The 23,463-nt window shown below is 36.3% G+C and overlaps 1 protein-coding gene across 4 annotated transcripts in view; it reads right to left on the bottom strand.

The window, feature by feature from the left end:
* Positions 1 to 21,396, bottom strand: part of IRAG1 (inositol 1,4,5-triphosphate receptor associated 1) — a 103,938-nt gene extending 82,542 nt beyond the window's left edge. For 2 of the 4 annotated variants that reach the window (XM_084288097.1, XM_084288096.1), the window contains exons 1-3: positions 21,306 to 21,396; positions 15,291 to 15,397; positions 14,954 to 15,072 (exon numbers count right to left, since the gene is read on the bottom strand). The gene's annotated coding sequence lies outside the window, so the exon portion shown is untranslated. The remainder of the gene's footprint in view (positions 1 to 14,953; positions 15,073 to 15,290; positions 15,398 to 21,305) is intronic. The other 2 variants (XM_084288095.1, XM_084288100.1) reach the window with 1 other exon arrangement.
* Between the last annotated feature and the right edge of the window lie 2,067 nt (positions 21,397 to 23,463).

Raw genomic sequence — 23,463 nt, 5'->3', positions numbered from 1 at the left:
AGTAAAGTCAAGATGCAAATGTTTTCTATTTCAAGGGGAAGGGGGAAGAAACAGGTTCTCAGGAGGAGGAACATAAACATTCATGAACTACTAGCACTAGTTCACAGGGGATAAAACAGTCTTCTAATGCTGCAACATTCATCTAAAGTCTCACCTTGGTGAGAGCTACAAAGCCGCAACTACCAACAACCATTGCTTCTAAATGCCCATTGAAACTGACATATTTGCCTGTTTCCATGTGTTGTTCAGCAGTGAGCACTGCCAAAACCAAGCAGATCAAAGGTACAGCTGTCTTTGAGAAGTCACTGATTCATTACCTCCTTGTAGTACTTGCATTTCTCAGCAAGTCTGACACCCTTTTCAGGCTATAAAGGCAGCAACAGATGAATTAACCTAATTTTAAACCCAAAATAAGATACTTGGAAGTAGCAAGCAACAAAAAAAGGAAAGCAAACAACAATTATATTAGGTGAATGACAAAGTTGTGTCTCAGAATTGGTTCAAAAATTTAATCTTCCAAGTTATGAGAATATTGGGATATGTTTAGTAAAAACAGTTCATCACTTCTCATATTTGAAGCTACTCCTAAAGCCACAGCTGACAGAGGAAATGATTATATACTAGTCTAATTACAGTTTAACAAATGACCAAGTATAATCTATATTTAACTGAGGTTTAAGCAATGCATTTTTACTTCACATGGTATAAAATTTGTTTTAATTGGTTTGGCTGCAGGCAAACACATGCTTCATTACTTCAGCAGATAACACATGGCAAATGCTCCGAGTCTGAGTTCTAATTTGCCACAACATGCTCCTTAGCCTTCCTATCCAGTTTTTAAATCTTTCTGACCATACCAGATGGTTTTATAGATATGTGTATCCTGAGGGATCAGGAGCCAGATACAAAGATCATCAAGTCCGCAATACTGACTCACTGACCTGGCCTTTCACTTTACATTCTGTATGTCACATCATACATAATGTGAAGTGAAGATGTATCCACAGATAGGCACCACATTAAAATACCCTAAGGGGATGGGCCAGCTACAATGTTACTGCACTAATTAACCATACTTCACATGTCCTCTTCCAAGGCATAACTTTCTCCTCAAGAGTATATGACTCATGTTTAACTTAAAAAAAAAAAAAAAAAAAAAAAAACACCGCTATGAGAAATTCTGGCATCAATTGATGCTAGAGGTCTTTTTTCAAAGTAGGCACAGTATTACAGCAGTAAGTGCTTTGAAAATTCCACCTGAAATATACAGGTGCTAATAAAAATGCTCTCAGTGTGAAACAAATAGCTGGTCAGCTATAGTTTTGTATTGCAAACTGTCTTTTACTTAAGTGAAGCTGAAAGAACTGATATAAAAAGTTCTATTCAACAACTCAACAAATCGTATCAAAAAAACACGTACTGAGAACATAAGAGACCTATCAGTCTTTTCTCTGTTAAGTGCTACTGCATTCTATTGATTTTACTTTCCAAGTTTATTCATGTTTCAGAGGACAAAGATCTAAAAGTAATACAAGCAATTATTAAGTATTTATTCCTTGTGCAAGATGCCTAAATAAAGACTTTCTTTTAGAAGTTGTGAACATCAGCTGAATAAATCCTCTTCAGCTGAAAGCTGAGAGATTTATAAAAGGCTAAAATATTTTGGAAGACTAAGACATGATTACTGGAGCTTCTGTTTTGGAATAAAGAAAAAAAAAAAAAAAGAGCATTAAGTCACATATCCCATTTATTTCTTACAAACCTTAAGATACAATTGCTTGGAAAAGTTCCCAAGGCCAGACAGGGCTGGGAAAGATTGACAGCAGCATGCGTAGAGGCCCAGAAAGTGCCGTAAAAGACAGTGACAGATTTTTGAAAACTCACAAATAATTAAACACTGCTTTCTTTCAACTAGACATAATAGTAACTAATCAAAAAAACTAAGTGTACGTTTGACAACAGGTGAGAGCATGACTCCAGAAGAACATCCTTTAATAGTAATTTTTTATTAAAGTCAGGTCACCGATATATACCATACAACACACACAAACACAAGTTTGTAACTGTACTAGTTAACTTCTGTTTACAAGGCTTTAAACACACAAAAATCACTTCCTAACTGAGGGCCTAATTTTACAAGCTTTGAATTCTTTCATGGGTTTTGTTTGAAGGTTCTGGGGGCATACAACTGTTATCAGTAGTATGCATTATGTATGACAACTATTTTACATGCTTATGCTTGAAAAAAACATCTCAAAGGGGAAATTGTTGTAATATTTGTCACCTGAAAAAAAAAAAAAAAAAAAAAAAGCAGGTTTCACACTAATTTAGGCTTTGCATGTGATTACATTATATAGTTAAGAATCACCAATGTGTTTATACTAAGACAGGAAAAAGTACTCCTATTGAAAGAAATTTTTCTTTTATTCGTACAGTTGTATATAAAAAAAGGCTTTAAATAGATTTCAAATTACTTAAGCTTGATGAATACTTTACAACATCCCAGCACATTAGTCACTTCTCGATTTATTTATGAAGTTGTTTTCTTTCTCAAGCTATTAGGACTTCAATGAGATCAATTAAACAACTACTGCCCCTTCTATTGCAGGTACCATTTGAATTTATTACAGCTATAGCCCTAAGTATATCTAATTTACCTGGTAACCCACTTGTGGAAGGTTTATTTATGAACAGCTGAGGTCTTAAGGATGTGCTAGGTAATAATGCTGACAGCAGTATTTCTGTTACATTCCCGTTGAGCCTGTGAAAGGGTAAGCTAGATTTTGACCAACAATAAATAATGGTCTATTGCAATCAATTTCTTCCAGAATATGCTCAACAGTTAAAACTGTATTGCAGACTAAGGTGCTGCTTGTTAAACAAAAGTTTGGTATCAGACATTGACACAAACGAGTAGGGAGTTAATGCATGACAATACTTGTTAAAAAATAAAAAATGTTAAAATCAGTTCCTATAATTTTGAATATCAAAACTCACATATGCAGTAGTTAAAATGATCTTTAAAAAAACATTTAGTTAACGTTCTACCTGTTGAACAACTGTTCATTCCTCACGTTGTTTTGTAAAGGACTTTGACCTTTATCAGATATTGTGGAAAACTAATTCTTTCTATCCTCAGGAAGCCACAGCTAAGCTGCTTGAAGCACTTGCACCATTTGTGCAAAGACTAGTTCCAATGCATTTTTGCAGCACTCCTCAGAACTGGGATTGCAGTCTCTCTCAGCTCATCCATACTTAAAATATGCTCTTATTATAAAAAGTTTAAAAAAGTAACAAAATTTTAAATAGATGCACATATTTTTTCTCCTGAACGTAAGTGAAGAACAAGCCTGCATAGCTTTTCCCTTTTTCTTAAAAAGGAGCAAAACTGATGAGAATGAAAAGCCATTTCTCTTAAAGTTCAGACAACAGTATTTGTCTCATATATAGCTGTCCTAACAACTGTCTTTAATCAAAAGCATCTTTATGATTATCTTATATGCCAAAATAGTAAGTACAGAGAAGGGCAAGTATGTCTTCATAAAATTTTTTGTTTCTGACACTGCCCTTTGAAAGTAACCAGCTTTCAGTATGAAACACTGCCTTACATAGCCTACAAAACTAAGGGAATAAAAAAAATATGGGGGGGGGGGGGGGGGGGGGGGGGGAGTTAAAATTTTACCTAGTGCTTGCATATTTACTAATCCTACATTTGAATGAAACTGATGCCAATTCATGCCAGGAATATATAGAGACATACGGGTATGTCTACTAGGTATAGGCCTACTGCAGCTGAAACTGAAGACAAAAATAGCAGTGCTTACAATTCATTGCATGCTGTACCTTTTCACATGGAAGTAAAACTACTCCATCTTTACAGGGAAAAGGAAAGCAAGCATTATCACTGTGAGAAAATGCATACTTCTGAGGTCATATGCACATGGTGATATCAGCACAAATTCTGACACTGTTTTTAGTAGGAGCTGGATAAAGCCTCAAGTGGCTACATCCAAATTCCTGTCCTGTTCAAAGCTGTACTCACAGTTCACCAAAAACCAGGGCCTGACAAAATACTTGTTATTTAAAAGGGAATGCAGACATTCCTTTAAATATTTTGACACTCATTGCCATGAGTTTACCAAGAAATGTTGCTATGAGAAATATTACTCTGAACAGCCAGATCATAAGACCAGCAAGTTACTTTTTGTAATATTATTAGCTATTGAAGGCAGCTTTTATTTATCCTTTCTTCCCCTGCCTTAGTTATGATGACTCATTTTCTCCTCTCAAAGACTAGCTAAACAGCAGATTAAATTTTCCCTCTTAGATACTCAAGATGGTTACTATCTATCAAACAGCTTACTTCCTGCAGAAAAATCATAACATGACATATCTGCTTGTATATGTACGACAAGACAATTAGAATACAAGTGTAAAAGTAGTTTTACAGCTATAAATAAAATGCCTGTAACAGTGATTAGCATTGCCATCACTCCCATTTTTGCATAATTTATGTTTTAAATTTATAATGTTTTACACATTATAAAACTGTATTGCTATAAAAAAATGCATCATTTGATATTTCCTGTTCATAACTATATTACTCTGCAATACAACAAAAAACATCCAAATTTAAAAAAAATAAATAATCTTGGCTGTAAACTAACAGTACCCGATTTCTAAAATCCTATTCAACTATAATTTCCGCCTTGCTCTTCTGGTTCTGCGCAGACAAATACACTGCTCTTTTACTTTCACTTATAATAAGTTAGGCTTGAATGTGCTACAAATTTTGTAGTTCACATGCAGGCTAAAAAAACAAACCAAAAAAAGTTTCCAAGAAAAGAACCATCTCACGAAGAGAAACTTAACTGCAGTAGGATTACTTAAACATCTAATGCTCTGGAGCACTGTGCTATTAGAAGAATGTTGACTTCTTGTGGTTCTTTTTCTTCTCTGAGTTTCAACATCAAAACCCAAATGAAACCAATTGCGGCATGCTTAGGAAATGCTTTTATGGCTTGTTTACTAGTATCCTGGCAAGTGGTAACGACAGGAACACTACGCAAGGGGGAGTAAAAGGAGAAGGGCAGTAGCGGCAGGAAAGATAGCTAAACATTAGGAGACTAAAATATATTCATTTTATCCCATCATGGCAGGCTCCATTTACAAATGCTTACTTGCCTGAAACTTAGTGATAATTCTAAGACACTGAATTTCACATGAAAAATCTAAAAATTGTCATAACAAAAGTCAAAACCTTGGATTTTGATTTTTATGCAATGTTCTCAAAGAGATTTTAAAAGCATTAAGAATTACACCACTTCTGAATACTCAGCAAAAGGAAGAAGCCAACCAATGTAACACAGCTAGATGACTAAACTTACAACTTAATTGCTATTCTGTAAATTCTTACTTCTTATTTGATTATCACAGCGGCTAAGCCATATCGGATAAAGAAATCACAGATGATTATAATTGAGTAAACTGATGGTCTGTGTATCATTTGGTACTTGAACAGCTATAATCTTGATAATTTTACTGTAGTTACATGATTCACTTTTCTATGTATTTCATTTAAGTATATCAAATTGCTATTGTCATAAATAGCCTCCCATCCGAGCATCTCTTCTTCATCCATACCCACTGCCTGCAGCTATCATAACTTCTATACTGCAAGGTATCTGAGTGTTCAGTCTCATTAACATCATTGTCTGCCAATTATGATCCCCCAATGAAAATTCCAGACTTTTTCCCTGCAGAGAATATAGCCAACTTCAGTAGCCATGCTGGTATTTTGAACTTCTATCTGCTTCTGTTATTACTCATTTTCCTACACAACATACAGAAGTGAGAACAATCTAGTTCTCAATATTTGTCTTTTTAGAAAATATTAATATTTTCACTTTCTTCACAGGCATGTAGAAATTCAAAAGATCAGCTCTCACTTTCAGAACTGGAGACTTCCATGCTTATGACTGAAAATGACAAAATGAGGAACATACAAAGGATATACACAGATGAGACAAAGACAAGAAAGAAAAAAAGCTCCACACGTTTCTATAGACATTTCATGAGGCAGCAGTGACTTGTCACAGTTTCTTCAGAGGTAAGTTATGATAGGAACAAGGAGGCAGAAGTCCTAAAGATGATGCTTTACATTTCAACTGGTATTCACAGATCCCCAGAGTTGCCTTCAGTGTCCTGTGCAGCCTCCAACGACCACCAATTGATCATTCTAGAGCAATAGAAGCCTCTCCACCAGAGCTGAATCCATAACCACTCCACTATTCTACTCTTCGAGCACTCTGAGATCTGCAATTGCTAATAATTCTCTGAAGGCTAACAGCTCTAGAGTAAATCTATTCAACATACCAGCTCCTTCTTTATATTCAGGATGACATAAGGAGAAAAATTTTAAAAAGAGCTGATTGATGAACAGATAGTGATACCCTTCAAAGCCAACTGCAAGTTTCCCTTCCTAAATACAGGTTATTATTACGCTTGGCAAACAAAGATGGGGTTTTACTATGAAGAAAATATCTGGCCAGTCCAAAGTTTAACAAAATTCTGTGCTAGTACTGAGCACTTCATACCTGCTTAACTATATAACTCAGAGAGAGATAAGCTAACATGTAAAAATAAAAGTGGGGAAGCAATCTACTTCCATAGCCAAATAAAATTGCACACACACCCCAAAGGAGGAGATATAAATTTTCACTTATTTTTCACCAAATAATAAAGTGTTCACAATACTCAGTCCTTAAAATTTACTGGCCATACAATATCCCTCTTATGTGTACTTTTTCCTAGATCATTACCCAGAAACTTTAGGCAAATAAAAAAATATGGACACAGATGTCAGCAGGCAAGTCCCATGGTATTTTGTCAAATACAAGGCAGCACATGCATTAGCAGCCATTTCCTCAATAGCACTTAACATTCTTATGAATATGAATGGCACAATCAGAACACGCTGAGGCTATGCCATTCCACCCAACCTTCCACAAGTGCTTCATACCTGAACTGAAATTAAGTTCCTAAGGTTCATTGCAGGAGAACAAAAACCCACAACCCACAGTCCTATTCCCCCCCAATACTTATGATGATTTTTAAGATGTAATGTGAGGCAAGGTATAATCCAGCACAAGGACATACATAACATTTATATTCAACTATTTTCTTGTTACTTCCTCCATGTGAACCCTTTAAAACAAAGTGGGTGTGGAAGATTCCACCTTAGGCCAGACCTAAATTTCTAGACCCAAAAATCTTGACTTTAGGCCCTCAGCTTCCCAAACACATTTGACCACCATAGAATAATAACACCAAAGAGAACGAGTCTCCCAAAACAAGAACAAATTCAGGAATACCATGCCTCCACGAAACCCCTACACATGCCCACCAGGAGACTCATCCCAGCACTCATATGATACAGGATTTCTTCTGCCTTCCCACAAGAAACCAGACTGACCCTCCCATCCATCCTCAGAAAAGCAATTATGTGCTACTGCTTCACTGCTCCCTTCTGCATCCGGAAAGCAAAGCACTAGTTCTTAAACCACAGTCTGTCTCATTCCTCAGAGCTGGAGGACATAAACACAGTAGAGACAAACAATACAAATGCCACTACTTTGTATATTCAATGTTACTGGCTCCAGCTTCCCACCCATAGAAGCAGCTGCCAGTTACTTCCCACCCTTTAAGTACTGACTTAAGCCACCTTCATGAAAGAAGTTTTGCATTTAGCAAACAGGTTTAACAAACTACTCAGAATTTACTAAGTATAACAAGAAGGTGCAATGTTTAAACATTCGGCATAGGATTTCATCCATTTCCATGTACCTTTCATTTGCTCAGTAGGAGGCTTGTACTTTTCAAACAAGTACACTGCTCATATGTTTGTAGCCGTGCATATAAACATTGTATGGAACAACTCTACTAAGTTTACAAAGGTTTGTTAATACACTAATAAAAACCTTACTATTTTTGCAGTCATAGCTTAGACATCATGGATGCTGCTCATGCAGCACACAGCTTAGTACATGTACGTACTTAGGTCTTCAGATCCGCAATAAGTAGCCCTACGATACATTGCATTTAACTCTGTGTAAGCCATTTTCTCACTCAGACCACAAAACATCTTGTATTCCTAATGGTGCCTCCAAAATAGTGATCCTTCCCATCACACATATTGCTTGAGTTGTACTGGTGTAGTGGGTTTACGTGGCAAGGTTTTGGTAGCAGGGAGCCATAGGGGTGGTTTCTGTGAGAAAGATCTAGAAGCTGCCCCATGTTTGGGAAGGGCCCCATTGTTTTCCAGATCCGAGCCAATAAGCGATGTTGTTTTGCGCCTCTGTGAGAGCATATTTAAGACAGGGAAAAAACGCTGCGACACACAGCAGCCGGGAGAATCAAGGGAGTGAGAGAACAGCCTTGCACCAAGGTCAGTGTAGAGGGAGGGGGAGAGGTGCTCCAGGCGCCGGAGCAGAAGTCCCCTGTGGCCTGTGGTGAGGACCATGGTGAAGCAGGATGTCCCCCTGCAGCCCATGGAGTACCACGGTGGAGCAGGGTTCCATGCTGCAGCCCGTGGAGGAGACCACGGTGGAGCAGGTGGCCCTGCACCGACAGAGGCTGCCGCCTGTGGAAGACCCCTGCCGGAGCAGATTCCAGGCCGGACCTGTAGCCCGTGGAGAGGAGCCCACGCAGGAGCAGGTGACCCGGCAGGAGCTGCTGCCCGTGGGGGAGCCAGGTTGGAGCAGTTTTCTCCTGAGGGATGGACCCCGTGGTACGGACCCATATCTGGAGCAGTTCTGGAAGAGCTGCTGCCTGTGGGAAGCCCACGCCGGATCAGTTCATCAAGGACTGCATCCCGTGGGTGGGACCCCACAGCACAGGGGACGAGAGTGACCGAGAAGGAGCGGCAGAGAAGAAGTGCTGTAGACTGACCATAACCCCCAGTCCCCCGTTCCCCTGCGCCGCTCGGGGGAGGAGGTGGAAAAGGGTGGATGGGGGGGGAAGGTGCTTTTGTTTTTTTTTTTCCTTTGTTTTCTCACTTCTCTCGCTTGTTAGTTGTAGGCGATAAATCTTACTATCTCCTTATGCCGAGTCTGTTTTGCCCGTTACAATAATTATTGCGTGATTTTCTCGTCCTTATCTCAATCCTTGAGCCCTTTTCACATATTTTCTCCCCATTCCTCTTTGAGGAGGGGGAGTGAGAGAGCGGCTGTGGTGGAGCTCGGCTGCCCACTCGAGCGGAACCACGACAACTGGTATTACGCACAACACCAATGGTACAGAAAGCACTGTGTTAGCAGCATATACATACTAAGTTAGCAGGCTTGTGTATTCCCACATCAGTTGTGCACTGTCCTATCTTCTTCACAAGTAAACAGGGTTAGCATTGGCTGTTCAATGTTTATGGTTTTGAACTGCCAAGTCAAGACACAAGCACAAGCATTACAGTATCCTTGAATTGGTGTTCTGAGTCTCCAAACAGACTTGAGAAAACGTCGGAAAAAACATCTGAAGTGATTTGGCTATCATTAGTCCATAAAAGCAAAGGAAGATATTCTATGATATATCTGTGAGTATAGTTACTGGTTTAGAATTTAGTTGAATTTAAAAGCCTTAAAGCCTCAGAATCCCATTAAGGCTGGCACTTTGCGGAACCAAACAGACATACCTCACTTCCGGAAACCATAGCTGTTCAAGTATTTTAGAAAAAGTTACATGAGATTATAATTAGATTGACAAATGCCTAAGAGAATGAAAGAAAGGCAGAAGGCTTGCCTTATTCCTTTATATGGTCTACATTCCACAAGCTAAAAAACCCCCATAGATAATCCACCATTACCAGCAGTGAAAGTCTTTCCAAAGTAAATGGAAAATTCCTCCCAATTTTATCCCCAGAAAGACCTGCAGCAGAGTACCTAAATAAAACCTTTATTTTGAGATATACTGATCTGATCTGTTTGCTTTTATAAAGTTTTAGATAATTAACTACAGATATTTAAGAAGACATAACATACACAGTTGCTTCCAATTCCAGGAATCCAAGAAACGTATGTTTACAAGTGCCTATACAAATGCTTGTAAGAAACCCCCCCATATCCTTTTAAAATAAATTTGGGGAAAGGAAAGATTTGAAATCCATTCTACTGTATCCCACAGTAAAAAAAAATATTTGAACATCCTTGTTGGTAAATCCCACTGATTATTTTAAATCATTTTTTTGGAACAAAAGTCAAGTTGTCAAAACAAAAGCAGCACCTTGGATGTCAACCTCCTCTGTATAATGAAGAGCTTAACTCTTCTTTAAAAACTGCTAAGGCAACATATGAGTAATTTCATAGAAAAGTGTCACAAGCCACAGTCCAAAGGAGGAAAGCTAAAAATAAACCAATATCCTTTTCTGTTCACCCCATTAGAACAGTAACATAATATAAACTGAAAAGAGTCCAATCGGTCATCACAGAACATAGATACACCAAAAGAGTCACAATAAAGCTTTATAATATTAAGATAACAGAAAAGATCACAAAGTAGCCACAATAATTTACTATGAAGACTGAAGTAAAGCTTGTCATGTAAAGCCAGACATTTTTTCCAAAATAAAAAAAAAAAAAAAGTGCACAAGACAAAATTTTTATATGCCAGTACAAAATTGCTTGGCAGCCATTTGAAAGCAACAAACTAGAGCTAAGGAGGGGGAACCCCAAAACACAGGATGTTATATAGAGGATCTACAGTGTTACATGCTTCAGTCTAGTTGATTAGAAATAATTTTGATCTCAGGTCATAGCTAAAATCATTACTTGTTTTCCTTGTAGATTTAAACACCCACTCTAAAAGCATTAGAGGTATGCTCCTTTTGCAGTGTAACAAGTGTAGTTTGCCTGCTTTCCCACATAATTTCATGTATCTCAGCTCCTTCCTGTTACTGGGTGATACAATGAATGACCTTGCATTCCTTTCTACCAACAACACTCACTGCAAGAAGGACTGTCATCAGGAGTAATGAATGTGCTGTTGCTTACTGGGGTGTTCACTGCCATACCTTGGGACTTCAGAGTATGAATTTAAAGGCCATTCACATTGTTAGGATTTGGTCAATTCTTCGTCATTGCCCCTAATCTCCCTTTTGAGCTATACTTACTGCAGGAGAGAGAGAAGTGTACAGTAGGGGCCTTTCCCACATCAACATTGCTGAAACTGTCAAGTTGTGAATTTTGCATTGCCGGAGGCCCAGGTATTACACACTCACAGTTGGGACACAGAATAGCCAGCTTTCATCATTAACAGCTTTCCCAAGCTGATTTTTCCTTCTCTATACCTTGCATGGCTCCAAGTCTCCTATACCATACAACATTTAAAAACCCATACATGTTATTTCTTGCCTCCAGGTCATCATCTTCCAACCACACTCAACTGTCATGCTACCTTCACAGATGTTTAAGGCTACTTGTATTCTACAGCTAGTATTTCTCATCTGTACTTTTAAGATAAAACTTTGATTATTGAAATCAGGAAAAAAAAATATATCTGAAGATGAGAAAAACTAAGACTTAAAATATTTTAAATCAAGGATATTTCTAAATTTTATAAACTTTTTAAATTTTATATTATGTACTAGCTTGAGTACATTTTCTCACTTCACATAATTATTACATGACAAACTTTCCCATGCACCAAAGGAAAACACTCCTTGTCCATGACAGATATATTGACTACTTCTTTGGATCCATCTCCAACTTTTACACTAATTGGATAATTCTAACAGTAGCACAAAGAGCAGTCTCATGCTGCTCCAGGAACCAGAGGCTCATGGAAACAGTGCTGATACACGAAGTGGGCCCACCCAAGCTGCGCAGGCCTGGAAGCAGCATAGCTTCTAAACAATCGTATAATCCCAGCCAGAGTTCTGATCACAATCAAAGATATACCATACCCAAGCTCTGCTGGGTACTGATAACAGAGCAATGCTGGCCTTGTCTGTATTCACTTAAGGCCCCTGCAGCACTTCCTAGATTTTGTTCAATTCCGCATCAACTGCTATTTTCTCTTGAAGGATACATACACAGCAACACTCAAAATGCTTGTGGCTCATGTGACGCATTTGTCTGAGCTAGTTTCAACTAATTTGTTTGGATAGTTGCCAGGAATCTAAACTGCTGATTTAACTGAACCCCATTGCTTATGTTAATGGGGTAGAGAATAGCTGTTTTTCCAGAAGTTCCATCATGCAAGTTGCATTTATGACTAACATGAACCACATGTTTATTTCTCAACACCCTGTAAATAATGTTTGGCTATGCTAATTTACCAAATTTACAATGAAAATTCGAAACAGCTAGATGAAATTCAGCATTAAGTAACAAAACTAAGTGTGATGGCATATTGGTAAGTTTCTTAATCCTACAAAATGTCTTTATATGCCTCTTAACTGCAATATAAATGACTTCCTGGTATGAACTAAGGTTATTAGAGTTAGTTTTGAAACTTTGATTCCATCTAAATTGAAAACACAATTACAGACCAGCAGTCATTCAGTACCTGTATAAAAACACTTCGTTTCATTCTTTATAAATAAAGTAATCTAAATTTTACTCTTCTGAAACACACAGAAGGCTGCAAACACTGCAAACAGCATTGCTTAACTAAAGCTGAGCCTGTCATACCCTCACAATAACTACTTCCAACACCAAAATTAACTTTAGCACAGTAGATAACTTGATACTTTAGTAAGCCCCATGTAAATTAGAGGAATAGGAGATCTTTTGTTATTAAACAACACACCTCTCAAGGATACTGCAAACAATATTTGCAGTATGGTCAATTTATTAAAGGCTTCTGCTAGAGCTGGAAAGTCACAGACAGGACAACTGCCTTAACATAGACAATCCTAACTCTAAATTTTCTACAGTTACAAAACAGTTTTATTAATAAAGTTGACAAGGACATAGAAGTTCAGCTAACTGTTTTCTGGCCTTGTAAGCAAAAATGGCTAAGGTTTTTTTTTCATTTTATATTCAGAAAAAATAACTACACCAGCACTGGTCATGTTTTGCATTCAGCCTCACACCTGGATGTAATAGTAGTTCTGAGGGAAAACTAACCTGACTGCAGGCTGTTATAGAATAACTAACAATGTAGAGAAATCACCATAGATGCAATCAATTATGTCTAACTTCGAATTTGGCTTCCTGAGACAAGGATCAAACAGATAACCTTCAGAGATACCTCTCATTGTAAGAGATTCTCTGTGATTCTATGAAGGAGAACTGGAATAACAAAGACAATACTCTTTTTTTAAATATATATATAAAGCACTTCTATTTTTACCTCAATACTGCCCTCTGTCGATATTCACACTGCTTGATTATCTACACGCAAAAATTGTGAGGCTATATTGTGTGCATTAATACTTTTCCTGCACACGAAGGAAGGAAATTTAATTGAAAAATGCTCTTTTTCTTTAATGTTCGAAGTATAGTAGGCTGAATCTCTGTGTTTACAGTAATGGACAAAAGGGATCAATACCTTTACGAGGCAGGTTTGGAAGAAGTATATATATTTAAGGACAAAGTAGGTCTGCTCTCCTCCACGTCATAACAGTTTAGGATGCTTTACAGCATTCGTCAATGCTCTGAAACAACCCTATCCAGAGCATATAAAAAGATCTAACAATAGTCCGCATGGGTCACTTGGAGAAGAAGATTAAAAGAGGATATCATGGAGAAATCTCCCATACATAGAAGATCGGAGTGATCAGAAGAATTGGTAGCCATTCACTTCCAGCTGCATGAGCTATAGTTTTACAGATACAGAATGGTACAAGCGAAAGGGAGAAGAACTTGGTGAACCTACAGTCTTCAATAAATAAACTATTATTGTGCAATTGTCACTAACTCTTGGCAGGTTCTACTTAGGAAGGCAAAACCAAAAACACTTTTTTTTTTTTTTTTTTTTTTTAAAAAAAGGTAAGACATATTTGGGAAAAAAAAAGGACAACTTCTCTGAACACTTATCTACTTTATGGCTACTAAAGTTTCTTAGCTGTATGAGAATTGAATTCCTTCATTTGATATAAAGTTTTACAGAAGGAAATCAAAGTTTACATTTTAAAATTTTTGGTCTACTTAAGTTTCTAGGCAAATTGATTCTTTTCTCCAGTGCTTACATTAGTGTCTAATCTTTAAAGACCTCTGCAGAAGCGTTCTATTTTAGACATACCATTGCTAAATTTGTGCTTGAGTTTGTGTTTGTTTGTTTTTTATTCCTATACTGTTTCAATGGTCATTAACAGATCCTACTGATCTAATTGTGTTCCCTAGGTAATGAGTAAGAACAGCTTATTACAAATCACTTTGATTGACCTTTTCTGAGGAAAAGTAACACAGGTATTTTAAACTTAGGGTTAAGATCTATTAGGAGAAATATCTACAGAGGAGACATCTACTTGTAGGTGAATTCAGAGTTTTCAAGTTTTTCACATCTCTTGTGACGGTGTTTCACAAAGCCTTTTGTGAAACCACAACTGTTTACTAACAGCCAAATAGACTCCACCTACGTGCCTGAGACACAATTTATACACATTACCTTACAGAAAGGTAAAAACATCTTTCCTATGTACTGTTGAACAGGACATAACAGCATTAAATGCCAGGAAGTGAAATTCAGGCTAAATTTTCTGAAAAGTTTCAGCAGCAAAAGTTCAACAACGAAACTGGTGATTATGAGAGGAGAACATTTACTATCAGTACAGTTTAATCCAGATGAGTATCAGAATATTTTTTGTGTACAGCCTCCATGCAACACGTCACAGCTAAATAGCATATATTTTTTTAAAAAAATTAGTAAACAACAACCCTTCCCATTGATAAAAATGGGGTTCTTTCTATATCACAAATATAAAAGACTAAAGAAGTGAGAATCTTGGAGGCATACACACCTGTTTTTTCAGACTTCATTCACACAGCTGTCACATGTGCTGTATCTGCCAATTTCACCTCCATCATTCACGTATCTTGTTGAGTAGTGTCACATTCAGTTAACATGAAGGATTTACGCCTGAACAATATTCAAGTGGTTAAAAGCGTTTACCTTATGAAATGTGCATTTTCAGCATGTTACGAGTTACCATGCAATCTTTCAAATTGCAAAATAATGTTCCAATGAGATAATAATTAGGAGGAGTAACTTGTGAAAGCAGAGCCTTCCTCCCTTTAAATAATCTGATCTGTATATGTGCATACTCACTTGACTGATATAAACAAACTTTTACTCACCCTTGCAGAAGCAACATAGTTCTGTGAATTTCTTTACTGGCTCCTGAATCAACAGAATTCTTGATTAAGTTCCACCAGCAGCTTTATTAGTGGCAATGATGTGCAAGCTGGAAAGAACACAACTTAACATTACACTCCAGGCTGAGCTTGCAGATGGAAACAGTTATATTTATAAATACGCTGCATCATGGACAGCAGCTTCAGCAGCAAAGGACTAAGTGACACTAGCAGTACTATTACTGCTCTTTGGCAAGTGAAATCAGATCTGAGCTCTAGGCAGACAGCCACAGCCAGCTTTCTCAGAGAGGCCAGTTTGACTCCCCACACTAGTCAGTCTTACCTGGAGAATGATACCTACTGTTCTATTAACATGCAAAACCAACAGTTTCCAGGCACGTTATAATACAGTATTTCTAGCCTTCTAGCTTGTTACTCCTGTGAACTATAGCCTAGACTCCATTAACAACTCAGGCTGAGAATATTAAGTCCAGTATCTCCCTGTATAACTAGCCTGATGCATCAGAAAATGGCTACCTAAAAAGGTACATTGAAAAGGAGGAAAGGAACACCTGAAATAACATACAACAGTATATTATTTTTCTTTTCTAGATGCTCTGACCTACTTCTGGAAAGTTACAGTTCACAAGTACTTGTTCAATTAAATTACTTTTTACAGAGACAATAATTGCTGCTTACACACCATTACCCACTTACTGTACACCTTCAGAATTTGAGCAAGAAAGTACCCTCAGAGCAATGCACTGAAATATATTGCATTTCAAAATAGGATTTGCTTCCGGCTGGTAACTGTCACTGGTTCTCTTCTGATCTGAGGCCTTAATGTAAGAAACTAGTTAAGTACATGCCTAGTTAAGTTAAAAACATATGGCTCCACTTGCATGCATCAAGTTAATTGCAAACTTGAATTACATGTTGATATGAGGTATGAAAACAGTCTTCTACAAGTGTGGCATCCATCCACATTACTTCTCAAATAACCGAACAAAATGTCCCAGGCCTTCCAAGAAAAATGTGGAAATAAACACATGAAGCACAAGACAGAAACACAGAACAGACATTTCATAAGTAAATTGATAGCTAGCCACACATTGCACTGTTACAACAGAGCTTTAAAGTAGCCTGATTTATACCTTTTCATAATTAGAGGATAACATTTTTTTAATTATTAATATAAAGATGAATGTTAGGTTAGCATAGTAATTGGCATTAAAGTTTTAAGTCTTTTTTGCATCTTGGGATAAATTAAAATACAGAAAATTTTTCTGAGCTTCACAGTTAGTAATTAGTTACAGCAGAATAATAGTTTCTACCTTCGAGTAGAAAAAGATTAATCCTGTTATCTTTTGCCTGTAAAAAGGTTTTTTTTTGTTTGTTTGTTTGTTTTGCCTACAGCATAAAGTTGTTGTACCCAGCAAGAATTACTGACTTGTATTTAAAAAGCATGAAAGATGTTAATGAAATATTAGAGATTCATATGTGTGCCATGTGGGTATAATTATGAAAGTACACTGAGAACAAAGTAAACTTCAATATATTCCCAAAATTTGGACAACTAATGCTGTGATTAGGAGTAATTACTGTTCAACTTACAGCTATGTCTTCTAACAGTATTTATGTTAGAGGAAAATGCATGAATATAAGTTTATGAATTTGTATAGACTGAAGTGCTAGGTTGCTCACAGTTCAATATTTTAAATATATATTATATGCTATATTATAAAATGCTACATATTAAATAGAAGATGCGTGCATTAGGAACGGAAGGATAATATTTCTGTGCATGTACATATACTTCAAAAAAACAAACAAACAAAAAAAACAATAGAGGACCAAGACTTCCAAGCTTGGGACTCCTATTTATATCTAAAAAATTTAGATGTTCAGAACATTATACAGGCAGAAACTCAAAATGTTTTGGAAACAGTAAAATCTTGTCACTCCTTGTAGTGCCTTAAATCAACACCTATGAAATATAGCACAGACTGACAATGGTCACAGTCATTTTTATTTTTCTTCTAAGGAAATTATATAAAAGATAAATAATACTGAGTTTCTGCAACATTTGTGACAGACAATGACATCTGTCACAGATTGTGACATTCCTCATGAAGACTTGGCATTTTACTCTTGATGTTTTCAAGCTCATTAGAAACAGGTTTTCTGAAAGTTTCTTGCAGCACACAAAACAAGTTCTAAATTTTATTTTTTTAAACTAGATTGGGGGTATTGGTAGTCACAGAAAACTAAACGGATTTTCTGATTTCATTTAGCAGGATAGAGGTCTACATAAAAAAAAGTCAGCCCACTGTTTTAAGATTGCCACTAAGCACTTAAAAAAAATAGGTAAATCAAGAATTACTGTGGTTCTGTAGAAGACAGAGAAGGGACACAGAAGAAAAGTAAATAACCAGAAAAGTAAATAACCAGAGAAGAGACTATGGATGTTAGAAACAAGACAATAAATTACTTTTCGTATTTAATTTCTATGTATAGAAGTCAGTATGTAGTTTATATTATAAAACAAGTTAATGAAAAGTACATTAAAAACAACCAGCCACCCACAGGAAGCAGTAAGGTTTGTTGACATATTCCCAAAAGCTTTCTTCATCTTCAAGCTGATTCTCAGGCTTCATCCTTCCTGAGAATTTCAGCACAAGTGTTCATTGTTATTTTTGGAACTGACTTCTATACTCAAGTACTTGCTTGTATAATGCATTTTCCCTTCCTTAAACTCTCTGTTAACAAAATGGTTTTTAGAGAGCATACACAGATTTCAGAAAGAAAAGAACTGCTTTAATAGTGACAAAAAGCAAGGAAAAATATTTTAAATGGGATGCAGTACCACCACTGCTACTACAGCATTTTTCAAGTACAATGATAGGAGCAGAATACATGGCTTTCTGTATCTATTCTGTAGTCTTGCTTTACCTTTGACTTCCAGTACAAAAATAGCATTCCCTCATATAAGGAGAGGTTGGCTTGTGGGAAAAAAAAGCTTAAAAATTATCCCACTAGAATTGATATGGAAATTCCACTCTCCCCATGAGCTGTCCCCAGCCCTTCAAAAAGCATTCTTTTTTTTTTTTTTTTTAAAAAAAAAAAAAAAAAAGTATTTTAAAACAGTAGAAGATGATGAAGATGCTGGATGTCAATGCCTCATGCTGGGTTCGCTACTAATTGCTCTGTTAAGATGTTCGGTAAGTTTGATCTATGTGTTTAGCAACTTCATTTGAAAGAACATTACATCAAACCTCAGGAATTCTCCCAGAAGAAAGCTTTGGCCAAGTATAAAGTCTCTATCTCCACTTCTTTCTTTCCCCTTTTTTTTTTTTTTTTTTTTTTTTAAAAAAAAAAAACTTTATCCTGTTCAAGTGCAAGTTTTTGTAAAATGAGGTGTTATAAAAGAAATATTATATACACAATGCCAAAACTCCTGGAGTTCATCATAAGTATGTAAGTTAGGGGAAAAAAAATATATCTCTAGGTATAAATCTGATAAAGATCTTAAAAGACAATAATCCTTTCTAGCAAATAACCTATACTAAAGGAATAGTTGAAATTTCAGCTCTGCATTTTCACCTGACAGCTCTAGTCTTTAGAATAACCCACATATGCCCTCCTAATTGTTGACATACATTTTAAATCTGTAATGCTGCTGCATAACTCCTGAAAACAAGTCTTCACCAAAGGGGAAAAGATCTCTTTGCTAGATACGTCTTTGTATAGGAGATGTTTAGCATTCAATTTCAATTTATCATTTAACAATTAGACGTTTATCAATAACAGCTTCCCAAAATAAATATGCTTATTTTCAACATACTACAATAAGAATAAATGGGAAGAAAAGAAGGCCAAAATAAAAATGCAAGACAACGATTTGGAAAAATACCAAACTTCACTGTACAGTATAAGCACAACTCCCTCTATGGACAGAAGTGACTGAAAATGAATCATTCTTTTTATTGCCTGAAGGTGGCAGTAATGATACCGCACTCACAAAACATTTCATGAACAGTATTGTATTTAGCAACATAGGGTATTTTAATGATGAAAAATAACTTCATAGAATCATATTTTTACTGCTAATTTTTATGGCATCATTTGTTTCCCATAAAACGTTACCTCCTGCAACCTACAGCTGCCTCTCTACAGCTTTTAAGAAGAGCTTTTAAGAATAATTCTGTGAAGCAAAGCAAAACCAGGACTGTACTTTTCTCAAAACAAAACAAAAACACTTTTAAACTTGCTAAACAACATCTAAATGCAATAGGGATGGAATACAATAAATCTATCAGTACATAAGTTATCAGCGCAAAGACTGTTAACTGCAATAAAAATTTTAAAGGACTACTTCACAGAAGCATTTGTTGCTAAGAATCACCCTATGGAAGCAAACTAGGATCAGAACAAGTTCCATTGAAAAATAAACAGAAATTCTTCCCTAAACCCCACAGGAAGAATGCTAGTGGATAGAAATACAGCTGTAGCATCAGTTCCACAATATTCCCAAATACAAACGCATCACAATTCACGCAACTCAAGCAAAATACAGCCAACCTTCAGGTAAACAACTCAGAGATGTGCTTTCATAATAAAGCAGATAAAGGAATCTCTAAAACTCTATACTACTCAGTACACTAATGCTGGTTAAGAGTCTGTGAGGAAGTAGCTTTTAAGCCTTACAGGATACACTAGAATATTTAGAACATGTCTGCTGTTGAACGTGTTTTTGTGAAGCTATTCCTCCTTTTCAGGTCTTCAGAAGACAGAAGTTTTCATGCTAGAGACTGATGATGGAAGCTAAAACTCAAGTTATTTACTCTGCTGTTAATATTTCTGGTACTGGGAATTCAAAAAAATGTGCTGTTAACGGAAACAAGACAGCTACTAAAGCCTAGCAAACCTAAAATTGACAAAGAGAGATTAGGAATAATTTAGTAGTACAGTTCAGCATAAAATGTAAGTGTTGCAGAATTTTATACCTTAGATACAAAATCATTCTCTTCTCATCTTTGAATATGTAATTTGCTTGCAAAACTCAAGTTATCACAGACACACCTTAAGACTTTTATGCACAAGCTACTTCTTTTCACTCTAGTGAATAACTAACTTAATTGGATCTAATTCTATTAAATACCTAAAAAAGAAATTATGCAGAAAAATCTGAGAAAAAAAAATGTTATTACTTCTTACAGCATATGAGAAAACAAATGTTGAGAAACATGCAAGACTTGTCAAAGGTTGTAAAAACATCACACCTTCAATAAAATGTTAATATAAATATACACAAATATAATTAAACTCCATCTGTTCTTACAGCTCTACACTGCCTAACATCTACACTTCTTAACATTTAGTTAAAAGGTAAGAAGACTAGTCACAAAACAATACCTATAATATTGTTCAAAGTACATTGAACACAGCTTGCTCTAGTTACTATAGAAATACTTTTCCTACTACTATGACAGAACTTTTAACTCCTCACTACAGGGAAGTTTAGGATTACAGTTAATTCAGTCACTTCTAGAACACAGCTAACATTTTATCAGACTACCTAAAAAGAAAAACCTGAAATGCTTATCAACGCAGTTATTAATATTTTCTATATATATATAAAAAAAAAAAAAAAAAGAGAGAGAGAGAGAAATCAAATAATCAAGAACAAAAACAGAATTTTACTAAACCCACTTACCTTTTCTTCAACACATAGACACAGACAGACAGACAGACCCACCAGAAGGCCCGAAAGTGCATTAATAAGCTCTAATGACCCTGACTGGCCTTAGCTGGTACATCCTGCCATACCCCCGCCTACAGGCCCCAGGGGCCCTGTTTAAACTCAGCCCAGGACCTACACTTTCACTTGATTGATAAGGCAGAAGTTTTTTCTGAACTGACTGAACTGCTTTGTAGGTCAGTCATGGCTATTCATTTGCCTAGCTATAGTTATTACTGATCTAGACCTTTGTATAAAAGCATCAGGTGAGGGTTTACCTTTTCAAGAAGAATCTACGTAGTAACTAACAGAGTATTTAGATCTCGTTTGCTGTTGCTGTATGTGATTCTGCCTCACTGATGGGTGACCACGTTGACCTCAGATGTGCCCCATCATTATAGACTTATCCCATGTCTGCTATGCTCAGGAACACTGGGGTGGGTATCAGTTACCAAAGCCTTGGCCCTGCTGGCCCTTGTCATGCTCAGTTTTTGGCTCCTCTCCTTGAGGGAGCAATTGGCCGTCACTGCTCCCTGAACTTTACAAAATGCAGTGTAGTATCAGTTCTGTTTTCTATAGCTCTGAATGGAAAGGTTGCAAATGACTATTGGGACAGCAATTCATACTACTTATACTCTGCAGATTTCTAAAACCATTCCCATTTTTACTCCTTTCCCCCAGAATGCAATAAATAAATAAATAAATAAATAAATAAATAAATAAATAGAAGGGGGGTGGGAGGTTTTCTCTAACAAAGTAAACAAATTGTACTGTTAGAGCTACCATGCCCTGACCACTCACCTATTCTAAATGAAAGCTAAAGTGCATGCACCTCAAATACAAATAGCAATCAGTTTCTAAAGATTAATAATCAGGTAGGTGAAGGCCTTTTTATTCCGTTGTTAAAGTAGCTTAGTTGAGCTCATTTTACATTCCTGAAAAAGGTTTAAAATTACATGTGGTAGTGATTTTTTTATATCTTTTCCGCTGTCTATATTGTTATAACACATCACAAGTACAACTTCAATTTGCTATAGATTTATTATTTATATCAATACTTTTGATATAACAATCCAAGTTTAAAAGCATTAATTTAAATTTTCATAATTGGTTTTAATAAAATAAAAACACAGGACAGCAAGAGAAATAGTCACTTTTCTTGAAATGTTTTTAAGAACTTAGTGTGGAAAAAAAACACGAACACGTTATGCTCTTTCAGCTCATACAATCTTTTATACGTTAGATAGGTTCTACATATCTGGTAGTGATTTATTGCTTTCTGTGTATCTGGAAAGAATGCGTGCCTGCTTTCAAGTGCAAAGAGGAGAAAGTCAGTAGAGTTTGCTATATATACACTGTAGCAGTAATAAAGTTTTAAACAAAATGTCTTGTCAGGTTTATGCTCAAAAAGCAAGAATAATCTTTTTCTTCTAACTTTGGTTTAACATTCTTAAGGCATTATTCTATAAAATCTTTCATGTAAGCTAGCTTGCTTTTTTTCTATGAGGAAAACTATGGAAACCATGGAAACTGATGAAAAAACACCCTGGGCACATACTGTCTGAGTCTTTTTTCAGTCCAAATTGCTTCAACATTCATTATCGGATCTAAGTAACAGTTTTTGCGAAAAAAATGGCTTATAAATCAGAAAGAAGGCTTAATGTCTCTATCATCACCTTGCTCTGTATAATGTTTTTGGCATCTTTTTAATGAAAACCACCATTTTTTAAGCACACACTTTATTTTTTTCTATTAATTTTGGTGTCACTCCACTTTCTTGTCACATGCTTAAGTTTCTCTACAAAAGGTATTTATGATATATATGGAGCTCAAGGAGACACAGTGGTTACACTTTACTGGACCAGGCAATTCAGTTCAGAATAATTAGTGCACAAATAAAAGTTCAAATTCAAAATGTTAAGTAATTAAAAATATTAATTCTGTTGCAGAGAGCAACTGGCACTGCAAGGTATTTAATACTATACTACATACTATTATAGTGGTTTTAAAGTAATTTTAAAATGAAACTTAACAATTTAACGTTTTACAGTTATGACATTCTGTTCAGTCAAAATTCTGTATGATGTGGATGTGGATGGTTACCTACAGGCCAAAGTCAAGTTTGCTTTAGGCTTTAATAGGCTGCGTAATTAATATGTCACTTTTTCTAATCTCGGTAGAAATGCAATAGGAGCTTTTAGTCTTTTTTTTTTTTTTTTTTTTTCCTTGGTACAACTTCAGAAATGAGTGATTGTTTTTCCACCAAGACAGGAGAAATCCACACGTTTTAGTACGTCCAGTTGGAAGCCTTTAGCCTTTTTAAAAACGCGGCGGGAGGCGCCCGCGAGACCGCCGTTACCTCAGCAACGCGGCCGCGCGCGCAGCGTCACCCCGGCGCCTTCCCGCCTCCCGGGGCGCGGGCGCGAGGCGGTCCTC

This window comes from Netta rufina, assembly GCF_964035555.1.
Source record: "Netta rufina genome assembly, chromosome: 5".
Classification (NCBI taxonomy): Eukaryota; Metazoa; Chordata; class Aves; order Anseriformes; family Anatidae; genus Netta; species Netta rufina.
Note: the sequence above shows the minus strand (reverse complement) of the source record. Positions and strands in the feature narration are given on the sequence as shown.